General features: G+C 35.1%; 1 protein-coding gene across 1 annotated transcript in view; it reads right to left on the bottom strand.

Annotated features, from left to right (window-relative positions):
* KCND2 (potassium voltage-gated channel subfamily D member 2) overlaps positions 1 to 16,632 on the bottom strand; it is a 490,950-nt gene that overhangs the window by 108,459 nt on the left and 365,859 nt on the right. The gene's annotated exons all lie outside the window — the stretch shown is intronic.

Genomic DNA, 16,632 nt, shown 5'->3' with positions numbered 1-16,632 from the left:
TTCTTTAGCAGCACACAGCTAAGAAATTCTGAGGGAAGACCCTAATCCAAATTTACCTGCTAAACTTTTTGCTCTGACCTTGAATTGACTGCAGCCACTTTCTTTCTCTTCTACTGTGTGAGCCAACACAATCTACTATCTCAATTTTAATGCATTTCTTTGGTTTATCTTTAATGTTTCCCATATCAGTTGTGTTTGTGTCTTTGAAGAATGATTATCTTCCAGTGTCTGCTTTTTATACTTTATTTTAGCTCTGAAGCAGACATTCCGCTGGGTCTTCATTTTCAAACTCTCAGCAAAAGCTACCCAGGAGCTAATCTCTTCGAACTGGGTCCGAGAACTCTGTGATGGCTATCGGACTCTTCAGACTATTGATAGGGACAAAACACTTCAAGCACTGCAATCATCTTAAGAAATTTGGAGAATATATTTCCCAACTCTGACTTCATAAAAATTCACCATAGATAGATTTCTTTTGCACCTAAACAGTGATTAAATCAAGTTAAGCTCCTTATCCACATACAAAATAAGCACTGGAATGGTGAGAGAAATTGTGGCCTTAGGTTAATGCTTATATCAGAAATGGAGAGAAATCGGATCTTCTCTGTGCTTATAGACTATTGTTGATGCTCAATTAAAGTATTACACTACTGTTGTTTCTTATTCCTTAAGTGGACAATTACCCTGAAATACACGAGAGATGCAAAACTTTTGAAGAAAAAATTAAGAAAGAATAGTACTTTCTCAATCCATTACCTATTTTGAGTCTAAGTACAACCTTTTGCCCTGGCAGGACAGGTATTATTATAATCCACGTAATCGGGACTCAAAGTTTTGGATTTATCCGGCAAGTAAGAAGCAGAGGATAAACGTGGTCTTCAGACTTAATGCTGGGATTCTTTTTCTTATGTTCACCAATTTATTTAATACTACTTTTCTTTAGAAGTCTATGAAAAAAAGCTAGATTCCAAGTTATAGAGATTCGATTAGAGAACTCCTGAGACTCAAAATTTGGCAAACATTTATTGGCATTTATTACGTATTTTGAAATGTGATGTAACTATGACTCAAAATTAGATACTCACTTAGTCTGGACTGTATGTTCCTCAAGGGCAGACACCACTTCTTACTCATCTTTGGCTCAGAGAGTAAAGTGCTGGCACAGAATGATACACCATGAATGGCTATTGAATGAAATTACACAGTGGACCTTGTGTTTGGATGAACTGCCTTCTCTCTCTGGTTGGTTTCCATGATGGAGCCACAAAGATGGACTTTGTAAGTGCCAGTTTTCCTGCTTAGAGTTCTGCAAATCCCTAACTGTAGAGTATTTGGTTGTCGATTTGTCAGAGGGGAGATAGGCATAGGGTAGAAGGACTGAGCTACGATAGATTTGGTGGGTGGTGGAAAAAGAAGTTGCCAATTTAGGGATCCTGCAAAATGCTTATTCTTCTACGTGTGTTTTTAAACCTAAACGACAGTCTTAATAGTTTACTTCACAAGTCTTCATAGCCAGCTCCTCAGCACATGCTTTCATGTCACCAACACATTTTGTTAAGACTCATCTCATTATATTATTATATGGGCGAAACTTCAGATATGAAGGGAGCTCCATTTCTTCATGGTGAAAAGAATGCAACTTCATTTAGTAAGGAGAATATTGGCAAACACAGAAAAAAATCCTAGTTAATCACAAATTTTAACCACTATCTAGTTGACATGTGCCTGCTGTGCTAATTGCTTCATTACTTAATTATGCAAAAAATAATAACATCCACAGCAAATACAGCCCATGAAGCATTATTAAAATACAAAGAAACATGCTCTAGACTCTTTAGTGCAAACATAAATATTTTATAATAAGGAAGAGTGCTTATATAACAGTAATAAGAAATTTGAAGCTAATTTGAGTTCTTCCTTTCAGTAAACCTGAAATACTCTTATGCATTATGACTTCTGCTGTTTGTGGTTATAATTTTGGATCTTGCTTTGACTCCAACCTCACAAGGTAAAATTTTTTTTGACACTGTTAAATATTCCTTCTCTAACACATAATTTCTGATCACTGTGTATTTGTTAAATAAAAGAATAAATGAATACACAAGTGCATCAGTCAGCGAACAAATAAACCAATCAATCAAGAGAATAGCTGTGGAATTAGAGCTGAAGCCCAGGAAGCACTTAACTCAGATACAAGGTAGTAGTTTCTAGAGTAGGAAGGCCTCAGCTGTGTTTTAGAGTTTAGCAATAGTGTTCTTGGTCTAGGGATTGTTTAAAAAAAAAAAAAAAGCTAATTAATGTTGTCATTTGAGATCTCCCTAATCCATTGCTTTAAATGTTTGGGAAATTCTGGGGCTTCTGGGTGGCTCAGTCAGTTGAGTGTCTGACTTCAGCTCAGGTCATGATTTCACGGTTTGTGAGTTTGAGCCCCATGTCGGGCTCTGTGTTGACAGCTCAGAGCCTGGAGCCTGCTTTGGATTCTGTGTCTCTGCCCCTCCCATGTTCTCCCCCTTTCTCTGCCCCTCCCATGTTCATGCTCTGTCTCTCTCTGTCTCTCAATAATAAATAAAAAAATTTAAAAAAAATGTAAATGTTTTGGAAATTCTTTAAGAATTTTTTCCTAGAGAGCTTAAAACTCATCCAAGAAATTTGGTTTCATTATTTTTCTACTTTTTCCCCTCAAACTCTACAACAATATTTTTTCCCTGCAATGATCCTTACCATATGTAGCTTTTAAATTTGGATGGCTTAAGAATTCAAAATTCAGGGGCGCCTGGGTGGTGCAGTCGGTTAAGCGTCCGACTTCAGCCAGGTCACGATCTCGCAGTCTGTGAGTTCGAGCCCCGCGTCAGGCTCTGGGCTGATGGCTCAGAGCCTGGAGCCTGTTTCCGATTCTGTGTCTCCCTCTCTCTCTGCCCCTCCCCCGTTCATGCTCTGTCTCTCTCTGTCCCAAAAATAAATAAACCTTGAAAAAAAAAATTAAAAAAAAAAAAGAATTCAAAATTCAAAGGTACACTTGAAAGTCAAATATTTGCAATTGGTGAAGGCATTCCAAAGAAGTTTTATGACCCTGAATATAATTTTTAGGAAAGGATTATCACATATCATAAAGCACAGAGCACCCCCAGAATAAATATATGTGCTGCAAGGAGTCTGTTCTGAAGGAAGTAACAAACATTCGTCTGATGACCTCTGTTGTATTTTCAATCTTCTACATTTTAGTAAACAAATTTCAGTCCTTCCCTTATAACTACTAACATTTGTGTAGTTCTTACCATGCTTTCATCATTTTTACTAGGTCTCCAGGTGGAAAAAAAGTAGTAAGGTATTGTCCCTGCTCTCAAACTTTATACGAAACACTAAAATATTTGACAAGTTACAGTAGCAACCACAGCCAATGCTTAGTTCTCCCAAGAGGTCTCAAGATGAAATAGATTCCTAGCCTAGTCAACTGAATGGTCAGTACTGTTATTTTATCCATTCACTCACCAGTCACATCAGACAATTTTTGAACATCCATATATGTATGATGACCTGTTACAGATTCTAGGACTACAGCTGTGAAAAGGACAGACAAACTTCTAATATAAGAAACTTAAGTGTCATGACTGTTTTCAGAAGGAAAGTGAAAGGCATTAGATTCTCAGCAACAGGGCGATCGAACTTCGTGAGAAGAACTGGGAAAGGCCTGTTAAGGAAGTGGTGTCAACAAGTAGATTTTGAGGATCAACAGGAATCACCCAAGGGAAGAAGGGCTAAAAATACTCCAGAAAAAAGGGAGCAGCATGTGATTGTGATATGAAGAAGAGATGGTATGAGACAGTTCCTCAGCAATTTCAAAATTGCTGATGTCTAGTCCTGTAAAGTAGGAGATGGGAGAGTAGCCTGAGACGAGGATGGAGTAGAGGGAGGCAGAGTCACGCAGCACTTGGGCATTACCTTAAGGCTAATGAGAAGAAATTACCGGATCTTGGGTAGGGAGGTAACACAGTCATGTCTATAATTCTACAACTTTGGCCCCAGAGTGGAGAATAAAGAAGTGGTGGGCAAGAGAAAATGGGATGGGTCCTTCAGAAGTTACTGCAAGTGCCAGGTGAGAGATGACAGTGGCAGCAGTCATGGCAAGAAATGGGTGGCTTTGAGAGCTAACTGGGGTATAATTAACAGACCTGGTGATGGCCAGGATATGGCAGGTGAGTTGAGGGAGGTCACAAGTCTAACACCCAGGATTCTGGATTGAATATTGAGTGCATAGTAGCACCAATTCTTTTGCTAGGCAACACGGTGAATGGACCTAGCATTGGTCTTATTAAATATGAGACATATGCATGGAGACCACAGGGAGCAGGATCTGGAGTTGTCAAATGATACTATCCGATCCTTGGATAGAATTTTAATGTGCTCACAGCACGTTTTCTCACTTAAAACTATAAACCAAATGTTGATGTCAGAAGGTATTATATTAATTATCATTATTAAATTAATATTTGTTGCCTGTTGAATATCCCCATTTTATGAATAAAGCGATTGAAGCTCAGAGAATTGCAAAGTATTTCTTGGCCAAGTTTGGGATACAAGCTTAGACTTTGTAGCTTCAAATTTTATAGACTATCTATTAGATCAATATTACACTGTCTAAAATGAAAAGATTTTACAAATGCAAGGATCAGGGTGATATTAGATAGTACTCAGCTGACTTTACTTTTATAACCATAGTTTTCACACATTTAACACAATTTGTTTTCTTGAACTCAAATAGCTTCAAAATACCTCCAAGATGTTCATATTTGAAATCCTTGCTATTTTATTGAATTTAAAACCTGATGTATTCGCTAAATGACATAAGGTCAGGCTTATGTATTTAGTTAAGTATAATGCAAAGGTTGTCATTTTGTGATAAGAAACTACTAATCTTTCTCATTTTATACCACGTGATGAATTCAGAGTGGCAAAATAGTTGAGAACATGGCTATGAAAATGAATTCTCTGAGTTCTGATATTTGGTCCACAGTTTGCAAATAATTTTGATAAAGCTCCTAAACTTTCTTAACTCTAGCTTTCTCATCTGTAATATGGGAAATAAGAACACTCATGAGCCTTTTTTTTTTTAAGGAGAATTAAATGAAATAATCTTGATAAACATGTGTTTACTTCAGTTTGGCTCTCATTACAATCTGGACGGGTCAGCATTGCCATAGGAAATGCTCTCTTTCTTCCAAATGTATTGTTCTTTCTTAACCATCCATCAAATTCCAGCATTAGGCTTGATTTCTCTCTCTACAATTCTATTGTAGATTCAGTTCGTGCCTCAATATTGTGATCCACATTTGAAAAGTGATTTTCTCTGTATTGATAAATAGATACCCCAAATGGACTAATCTCTTTGGATTCACCTGCTAAGCTTGCCCCAATGGAAACTTTATAACCAGTAGCACTGTTCTTCTTTAAACAGTTCTAGTGAAAGGGTAACCAGTTGTAAAAGCAACATTGAACAAATAGACAATTAATTTAAAATGAAAGGCAGACATCGTTAACCCTACCTCCTCTCAATTCCTCTTTCCTCTGAGAAGGAAAAGAGACCTTTCTCTCAAGGTTCTATTTGTGTGTTTTACAATGGTTAATAAAACCTAGAACTGCGCTGTTACCAATGGAATTATTTTAGTTTGACTACCAGTGTGAGAATTGTTGCAGGGTTTAAAGTCTCTACTTATGCTAAGATTGGAGATTCCACCCTAATCTAGGTTCTTGGTGTCTCTTTGCAAATAGGCTATAGACAGCCAGGTAGATGTCGGCCTAGATAACAGCGAGTCCTAAGTTCAAAGGCTATCTCTAATGGTAGCAGAGCAGGGTATTAACCCCAGCTCTTTGCTCTTCCCTCTGGGGGCAGGCTGCTTCACCTCTCCAGGCCCATTTTCTCACCTGTGAAATGGTAAAGAACACCTCGTGATGTTTTAAGGATGTTGGGTTAATAATCTATGTAGTGTGTACAGCATTTAGTGAAACTCATGGTTATTATTATTTAGTAAAATCACATGAATAAAATAAAACAAATATAGTATGAGAAATTGTGGTCAAGTATGTTTTTTTTTCTCATTTTGTAATGAAAAGGAAAGACCATATATCAGTAGCAAAAGATATATTCCGAATGCTCTTCTCACAAGTCAAATAATTCCAGAGAGAGCCCTTCTCTTTTTCTGTATGCTGTGTACTACTCTTCTCCAAAGAAAGTAAACTGTCATTTACAGGTTGTAGTCTCTGGCTTTAAAAATTCTTTTCTTTTAACTACTTTCAATTTCTTAGATGTAAGGTGTATACAAATGTAAGACAGAATTACTTATTTTTTGGAAGCATGCCCTTGTTTTCCACTGTTCAGCATGTGTGCATATATACTGCTGAAATTACATCCTAATGATAGCAAATTGCAGAATTATGAGATATTCTGTACCATCTTTTTTTTAGAAATAGAAAATTGAGAGACTTTAATAGCAGATGCTGTATTATGAATACAATTTACTGGAATTGCTCTTCTCTAATCATATAGAAACCATGTTATGTCCCAGAGAGGTTATAAAAATATACAGATATCCATTTATCCTCCAAGAAAATTGGGGTCTTAGTTAGAGTAATGACAAGAACCTGAAATCGAGTTGGGATCCCTGACATCATGAATTGAGACAGTGTCCTAATGATTTTATTTTGTGAAGCTACAACATACTGAATACATAAATAAAATAAGGACAATTCTTACTACATAGTATATCGATCATTTTAATCTTTGTCTGTTGTTCCTTAGTAAGAATTTCTCCAACTAGAGTTTGTGTATTTGTACAATGAAGAGCTTATAATCCCCATTTCTAGGCTAAATTGAGAATAATGAAGTACTTGATGCTCTTATTATGGGCTGATAAAATAAATTATGCATACATAAAATTACTTTCCCATATTTTCTATTTATAGAAATAAAATCCAATCTATGCAATGTAATATGTGGCCCAAACAATACTCCTTCCTTTCCTATATTGTACAACATTCTAACTCCATAAACTAGTTAAATATGCTGTTTTAGAAAGCATTGCATCAAGTAAACTATGCAATTTTATTTCCTTCCAGAGGAAAACTCTAACGCCGATTTCTGTTTATCCTCCTAAAGAGTAAAAAATATCCATATAAAAGCTTGCATTTTTAATGTTGTCTTTTACATTATTTTAAGTCTTTATTTTAAGCAAAGTAGTAAGTTTTAATAACTTTGGACACTAGTTTTGATTTTAAAAATCACTGAGTCTCAAATAGAAACGCTGTTACTATCTGAATACTGGGCTGCTTCATGTGGCATATTCACTTTTTTAAAAATTTCTAGATAAATACAGAAGCATCTCAGAAAAGAAGAGTTGGGTAGGTAATGCCTTAATAGGTAAAGACTGTAAGAATATCATTTACACTTGCAAAACCTGTATTTCATGAGACCCTATGTTTCATTTAATGCCATATGAATTAAAAAAGGATCAAAATATTACCTTGATAAAATTTTCAGACATTTCTTAAGATAATAGGCATTCATTTCCTTTTCTATCAACAGCTTTGGAAGCAGTTGTTAGAAATACATCTAAGCTCTTAAACTGCACTTCCTTAAGGCTGATGTGATCACTAAACCAATGATTTTCTAATTTACAGATGTACTTAGCAGATGTAGTTAGCACTATTCTCATAACATTAGCAGGCATATATACCTAATTTCAATTTCTTCCTTAAAATATTGTTGTGGTCTGCTTCTGGCAAAAATAATTTTCATATTAGCACAACAACAAATGAAAATGCAAAACTTTAACTAGGATGTTTTAAACTCAAGTGATTTATCCTAGAAAACCATACTGTGAAAAGTACATATGACTTAATAGCCTTTAAGTGAGATGCCACAGTTATTCTTCTAGTAGCTCGGGAATTCCCTAAATGACATAAACAATAAAAAGAGATTTTGTTAGTATTGGATGAGTATTTTTATTTGCCATGTTTTCCTAACAGTTCATTTATAAAAATATTTATAAGTTGCTATGAACTAAAAAGATCTGAGCTTTTGTTATAACAGTTCCTACCATTCATGTCTGAAAGAATGGACTTGATGAGATCATGGCTAGATATTTCTATAAGTAGAATAATGGAAATTGACACCTAAAATTTTGGGTAGTTTGGAAAAAAAAACCTTTCTGCACATTACAGAAATGCAATGGCAACTCTGACAATTTGTATCACTGTCTATGCACTAACATTTTGTCTCACATGTCTTTTTTTTTTTTAAGATATCAGAGTGCCTTGATCATTTCCAAAATGTTAATGAATTTGTATTGGTCAGAGAGTAACTGTCTCAGTGTATTGAGGTCAATAATGCATGGGTCCGCCACATCCTAATGAAAGCGACTTGCTAATTGCCTATCTATGAATGGTTCAATGCTGAGCGCTGCAAGAAAACTAGTTTAATGTCTCTAGAGTTCTTCCCCCTAATGAGAGAAATGCCAAGACTGTCTGCTCATCTTCTTTATTTTCCTTAAATGTCAGTGCTGGGACTTCTTTCCTTTGGCATATTCACTCTTTGGTCTTTAATTATGATATCTATACTAATGACTCCCAAATTTATAATGCCGGCCTCAACTTCTCCCCTAAACTCCAGTCTTGTATATATATCTGCCTACTTAATATTTCCATTTAGATACTCCATGGGCATCTCAAACTTTGACCTCATTTGCTTCATGTCTTCTCCTTTAACTCAATTCATCCTGTTTTCCTTGCTTTCCCTCCGCCAACCACCTGAAACTTCTTTCTGATACTTCTTGCCTCAGAGATCCTTAAACTTATTTTTCTGCCTTGACAATTCTTTTCACAGATATGCACATGGTTCTTTCTTTAGTTTATTTAAACCATTTCTGAAATGACACCTTATCAGACAACTCTTCCATAAGCTCCTGTATAACTCACTCCCTTACCCTGCCCATTTTTCTTAATAGCTTCATCAAATTATTCATCACATACTTGTTGTCTTCATCCTCTGATTAGAATATAAGCCCCTGAGTTCTGGATCTTTCTGTTTTCATAGTGGTTTCATCAGCACATAATAACGGCACAAAGCACAAAGTAGGAATGCAATAAAAATTTATTGAATTAATTCGGAAAAGCTGCATGAAGTGATGCTGAGAAGAATGTGGTAAATATGGATTTAATTATAGAAGTTTCCTGGAGTGCTATCCATTTATGTAGTCGTTGGAACTGGGCACTTGGGCTTAAGGAATATGCTCTTTCTATAGCCTTTAGAATTCCTAGGCACATAAGGGAAAAAATGTTTTCCCCCTAGAGGCACGGTTAGTGCTGTTTCATTAATGTATTTTTATTCATGACAGATCTCTGCCAAGGGAAATGGCATTCTTAGCCCGTTCAATTTACAGACCTGCAGGTGTACTTCGTCTCCAAATGTGACTTATTCACCTGAAGAAACTATCATTAAAATCTCCTCAGAGGAGATTTCCTGTGGGACAGTCACAGTCATTGGCAGCATCATAGTTAGCATTGCCTCAGTGTCTGGTAATGTACACATTCCTTTGATATTCGGACTGTGGAAAATTTACACTGCTTTGCTCACTCTGTGCTTGATGCGGTAACTCTAAGAGTACCTGGGCTCCACCTCTCAGGTGACCTTATTGCTGAGAAAATAGCGTAGATTTTGATTGGCAGATTTGCTTGGTTTTACACCTTTAGTTTTTTTTCATCATCGTTTATCATGGTTCCTTATGAAAGGAAACAATCCGGTCATCTTAATTATTTGGGGTCTTTATTTCTTTATAATGAATCAATACCTTATAATCTGGCTTTTCTCCTTCCAATTATCTTGGTGCATTTGCTGCCTTCAGTTCTTCTTAGATTAAAAAAAAAATATGCTCCCGTATTTCCTCAGTGCCAAAGATTCCTGGAACCACCTTGTGCATTTTTTTAGTCAAACTTCCTGTGCTAGCTTACTTTTTTAATTTCTTAAATTACTAATTATTACAGATTAATTGAAATCTTAACTTTGGATTCTTTAAGGCCTCCCTAGCAAAGGCAATAAAAACAGTATTATGTGTCTGCAAATAATTAGATGCTTGCCCTACCTGTTTATAATAAATTAATATATAGTTTTTAATATCATATGTAATCTATTATAAATGTATCTGCACAGCGACTATGTACAATTCTATAAGCATGAAAATCTTGGATTAAACTATATCAGCAAGGCTGTAATCTTCCCACTCTAAATGGTGAAATAGTCCAAAACATCACTTAAATTCAATAGAAGGGGCTAGCTCACCAAGAATATTGTAAATTTCACTAGTAGTAGGACATTGACAAGAAAGTCAAATTATAGAACAATCCCTTTAGAACTGAAACAAACTATAGTGGGTAACATTTAGGATGAACTTTACTTTTCAAAGCAGGTATTTATTTGAAAAATTGACATAAATCAACATTATGAATTGTATGGTAACTTCTTAAATCAAATAACCTCATTCCTAAAGTAAATAAAAATGTCTCAGTTATCCATTTTTAAACAATCATATTGAAAGTAGGATGGCTACATTATATGTTCATTTGTCTTTCTCTTCAACTAGATGAAACTCCCTGGAAGGTTAGGAACTGTCTTCTCTCTGTTCCAGTGATGAGCACTATGCTGGACACATTGAAGATGCTTAATAAGGGTTTGTGGAAAAGTAAATTCATTTCCAGTTCCATCTAGGTTGCTGCTGTACTGGATACTTGAAGTTATATTGGAATATAATGGCCTTGTCGTGTGTGATGAAAATCGTACTGTGCACAAATAGGAGTCAATGTTGACCAACTCTAGATAAAATATTACACAAACTCGACGAGACTGAGACTTTGGTGCGTGTCACAGCGCTGGAAGGGAACATGGGGATCATGAAAACACAAGCATGATTTTCTTCAAGAGTTTCTTTGTAGCAATATTTCTTTAGTGTACTATGCTTTTCGGAGCATATTTTCTGTGAGCTTTATTTGAACTTCCAAATAACATTATGAGTTGCAGTGGGCAGAACCAAAATCTCCTTTTTAGAAAATAGGAAGAAAATCTTGCAAACAGAAAGGCGGTGATTTGCCCACCTGAATCAGCTTTCAAATCTTGAATACAATTGCGTCTTAACGTATAGTGCAGGCTACTGTAACATTTATTTGCAGATAAGTTCCAGTATTCCAGAAGAGACTGGTACCATTAATTATGGACTGACTTAAGCATGTGCTATATATTTTTTTGTTACCACTGGTGGAATCAAATAGCATTGCTTGATGATGGACTTAAACTACACCCACCCATCATGTATTCTATGCAAAACCATTAACCTCAGGAATCACCTTGGTTAGCACCACCAATGATTACTCTTTTAACTCACATTTCATTAGAAATATATACACTAATTTACACAATGATAATTGGCATCTACTTTTATAAATCCTTGTTATATCTCAAATTGATTATATGATACTTGAAAAAAGAGGCCATGCCCTTTCCTTTACATATCCTCCACTATAATGCTTAATGGCAAAATGTGTTTTCAATAAATTTTTATTACATGTCTAGAACATTAACTTACTCTTCTTAGAGTCCAGTTTTCTATGTAGAAACAAAAAGGAATCAGGCAAATTTATAAACTACTTATTTATGAAGCAATAAAACAGAAAATGCAAGAAAAGTAAGTGATTAAATAATGCAGACGACACATTCTTAGTAGTGATATTAAATTTAAAATAAAAACTATAAGGAGTATAAACAGTGTTAGAACAACTGAAAATAGGTTCTTGTTTTGGATTGTAAAATGTCACAAATTTTAGAGCACCTTATCTACATATGAAGAATTCTATTCTCCCAGAGCTATTTTATACAGGCAATTTAAAACTTCTCTTTTCCAACTTGCAAAGTTAGGACAAAATATTGATGACTTGATCATAATCAGTGATAGTAAACTGTAAAACTGGAATCACTAATGAATCCAAAAAGTTTTGTCTGAGACCATAATTCCCTCAACTTTTCCATAAGAAAGTTATTCTCGTGAATTTCTCATTCAGATTTCACAATTTGAAAAACTGACATACGCTTCTGAATATGCTTTACTACAATAATCTTTGGAGTTCTTCATGATTCCTATTGAGTCTCCCACAAGTAAAATAGGTTCTTCTACCTTATATACAGTATGAATTAATGGACCCTTACCTGAGGACTTTTCTTTCTGAATTAAATAAATTACTTTACCTCAGTTTAGAAGAGGGAGGGGAAACAAGAAATCAATCAAAATACTAATATTGGACATGGAATAAGACAACCTAAGTATGAAACCTATACTAAAGTTCTAAAACCCATTCCTATTTTACATTTGAATTACAGTTACAATTATGTGATAGTAGATAATATTTTTGCAAAGCCAAGAGAAAAATCCAGAGATGTGAAAACTGAAATGGAGACTGCATGCAATGTCTTTAATGAGATCATTACATTTTTCTCTTAATGGCAGTTGCCTTGCTTTGCTATTTTACTATGGTTTTTCTTTTTTTCTGCCAATTACTTACCCTGCTTCATTGGTTCTAAGTGATATAACACACTAAATCACTTGATCTTAGACATCACTTATGAGGGCTACTCTTCGGTTAATTTTATGGCAGCCGTATACTATAGTTAGATGTTAATACCATCCAAGATGGGCCAAGTCTCATTCTATTCCCCACCCCTCCCACCCCCCGGAAATGAATCACATAATAGGCAAAATTACAATTAGATGCTTTCAGATATACATTAGTGACTGATTTTCTCAGCTGTGAACTTCAGAGATTTGATCAAAACTTGTGTTGATTCTTTTACAATATAATCAAAATTGCTTTCCAAAAACATGACTGTTGGCTCCTTCAATCATTAAATGTATTATTAGATAATTGCATATTCTATTTTTATATTTTAATTTTTAGGAAGGATAAATGATTGGCCTACTTCTTCCCTCATGGGTTATTAATAATTTCATGCATTAACTGTTTAATAGCAATATTACTAAATATGGGGAAATAATGACAATACACGCTAAATGCGAGTCTCCCAATAGAATGCAATAAGTTATTTTTGTGCTTTTTTTCTTTCTGGTGGTAAAGTTGCTAGAGATCTCAAAAGTCTGGAGATGCTCAAATTCAGGAAAGCTGCACCATAATTAATGTGTTGTATTGGTAGAAGAATCCACGAAGCAAATTTATCTTGAGACCAAAATATACTCCTGTCTAACTGCTTTCAGGCTTAGTTAGAATATGATTTGACATAGCCACAGGAATAATATGTATGTTTGTTTTGTATTTGATGTCAAATTAAAATCTTGGAAGCTTAACTGAATACACCGCCAGAAGCTAAAGTTAAGAGCTTATTGCGCCTCCCACCTTCTCTTCACCATCAGCCACTTTACACGCCACCACCCAGCATAACTTTCCTAAAACCAGAGTGATCACTTCGCAGATTGCTCAGAAATTCTATGTTTGTTCATTGCTTGTTAGACACACATATGCATCAACCAACATTTTCTAACTTACTTGAGTCTTATGCTTTGGACACACCAGTTGTACTAATCCCTGAATATTCCTTCTGTTTTGCTCTTTCCACAATTTGCCTCATGTTCTTCTACAAGTCTAGAATTGTTTGTCATCCACTCTGACCGTTCACATCTTTGTAATTCTTCAGGACCTGAGTAAATTCTCACTTGCTCCCTAAAGTTTTCTGTAATTCCTTCCTCTGAACACCTTAAAAAATGATTGCTTTTGTATTTAATTTGACACTCTATGTGTTTCATGTTACCTTTTAAGCTCAAAAGATATTATTGAATGTATAAATGCTGTAGGGCCTTGATCAGAGGAACCAAAAGCGTTGTTGAAAATGCAGAATCTGAGAACCCTGCCTAGACCTTCTAAGGCAGGATTCAAACACTATGTAACGAGATCTCCAGGCAATTAAAGGTGGAAAAGCACTGCTGGGGAGGATACACACAAGAGCAAATCATATTACTTGCCCTCGTACAGTTTACTAATAGCACAGCATTAAATAATCAGGGCAGAGTGAAAGTAAGGGTCAGGGGAGAAGCATAAACAAGGTTTCCAGAGCAGGGCGATACTGTAGGGAGAAAAGATCACAACCAAATACAATCATAACTATTAATGACATGAAGTACTATTAATAATAATTAATACTTATTTGCTGACTCTAGGGTCCAATGCTAGGCTTTTAACATCCTCTGCTTCTCATCATAGTGATGATGTTACAGAGTTATTAGCATTCTCATTTCACATCTAAACAAAGGGTTCAAGAGGTGTTATGCTAGCCAACTACTGTCTTGGTCAGGATTCTGATCCACGTCTATTTTCTCCGTTTTTTTGTTTTTGTTTTTTTTTTTGACATTTCCCTGCTTACACTTATTTATATCATTACTCATATTTTGCCTTTCAACTGAATATGTGTTATTTCCCACAGAATTGATTGCAAAGACTTTTAAGTCTTTGTTTATTTATTTATTTTGAGAGAGAGCACAAGCAGGTGAGGTACAGAGAGAGTGGGACAGAGGATCTGAAGCCAGCTCCATGCTGACAGCAGAGAGCCCAATGAGGGGCTCGAATTCATGAACTGTGAGATCATGACCTGAGCCAAAGTGGACACTTAAATGACTGAGACACCCTGACACCCTTGAGTCTTCCTTATGCTTCTTTGCTTCTATATAGTGATTAAAGGTACTGAATAAATATTTCATTGATATCTGAAAATAATTCTCGTAAGGAAAATTTTTTTCAGTTTTGGTAATATAGGGTATATACTGGAATGGTTTGCCCAAACGTGTCTAGATGTAAAGGGAGGTCTACAGTGTGTGTGTGTGTGTGTGTGTGTGTGTTAGGAAAAGGAAGAGTTATTTTAAAGCCTGAGGGAATAAAATGGCAGTTGTGTGAGTGTCCCAACATTCTGTAAATCCCAGAATATGGTGGGAATTTAGGATATGTTTTATATATTTACTTACTTACTTAAGTAAGTATCATTGCTTACTTACTTAAGTAAGCAATAATAAGACTGTATATGTAATAATTTTGTGTGGATTATTTTATTGTTAATTAATTTTTTAAGTTACCTAACAACCTTGGTAAATAATCTTTGGGTAAAATCTCCCCTTCCCCGACTCATAGAGAACCTGACATACCTATTTTGAAGTAGCATCAGGCTCGCTTTCTTAAAAAAGAATCCTATCAACGCAAATATATTGGTCTTCATGCATCTCTAAACTTTGACGTTGATGTCTTAATAATTAAACCATTCTTCTAAGAAAGCTTAACATATGTTGAGCTTTCTTAAAACAAACTCAGACACATCAGTTCTAGGTTATTTAAAATCCAATATAACATGACAATAAGCCATTTGTGTAACTGGAGGATTATTTATTTCTGAGTGAGTGACATTTTTCTTTTGCTTATAATCCAGTACAACGTATATAGTGTGTTGTAAGACTTTTAGCGATCATTTCATTGGTTAAGTCATAATAAGTTAATGAAAAAAAAAGAACCTTGGAGAAAAGATTCATTGTTTCATTCTACACCCCAAAAAAGATATCCCTTCATTTTTAATATACTTGAATGCCATTCTTCACAGAAGTACCAAGAGTAGCTGGACTCCTTCAGAAATGATGCACAAAAGAGGAAAAAACCCTATTCATACCACTCCTAGACTTTGTGCCTTCATCAGTCAATAGTGGTTGAAAATAAAGATACCGAAATCTACTCTTTTAATCTTGTTTTCTTCTTGCATTAGACCATGCAGTGTTTTCCATTTTCTTCTTTTCATTCAGTCACAGAATGTGTTTTTCTATTACCAACTGTCTACCTGTTTTGAATTATCCGTACTTGGTGGCAGCAAAGTTTAGCAACTTCATTTTTTTTATTAGGAAAACAGCCTCACATTTAATATCACCAATATTTTATAAAAGAGATAACATTTTGTAATAAGGAGATCTTAAAATTAAAAAAAAAACATTTTAATGAAAAGCTCACTTCACTGTCTGTATTGTTTAATTTTGTCCCTGTGATAATTAAAGCAGTTACCATAGACTTCAGAATATATTGACCTGTATTTGGGAGTCTCTGAGTTAAATGATACAGGCAGGTGCATTGTCCCCAGAGTCACTGCAAAAATCAGCACCTCATCCTACAATGTGTTTAACAGAAACACAAATGAAAGGTTAAGGGATAACTTGGAAGAACGGGAGAAAGGCCCAAGGTGACAAGATACCTTCAAGGTATGTTAAAAATCATTTTTTAAAAAATTTTATCCAGGATGAGTCTGGGTTTTCCCAGGATCCAGACCTTTACACATTATGGTTTTTACTTGCCCAGTATCATCTAACTTATTTGGATCAAGACCTTACAACTTAGCAAATCAATTCTTGGTCTTCCTATCGGCAGGAAGAAGTAGATTAATTCTTAAAATTATGAGTTTTTACAAACTCCTGAACAATAAGTTGATAAAAATTCACTTAGTTTCCCCAAGAAATCCAAAGTCCTTTGTATTAGGACATTACAGGAAAAAAAAAAAAATGCCTGGTAGAA

The sequence above is a fragment of the Leopardus geoffroyi genome, chromosome A2 (assembly GCF_018350155.1).
Source record: "Leopardus geoffroyi isolate Oge1 chromosome A2, O.geoffroyi_Oge1_pat1.0, whole genome shotgun sequence".
Classification (NCBI taxonomy): Eukaryota; Metazoa; Chordata; class Mammalia; order Carnivora; family Felidae; genus Leopardus; species Leopardus geoffroyi.
The sequence above is the reverse complement of the archived record's forward strand: the minus strand, read 5'-3'. Positions and strand labels throughout refer to the sequence as shown.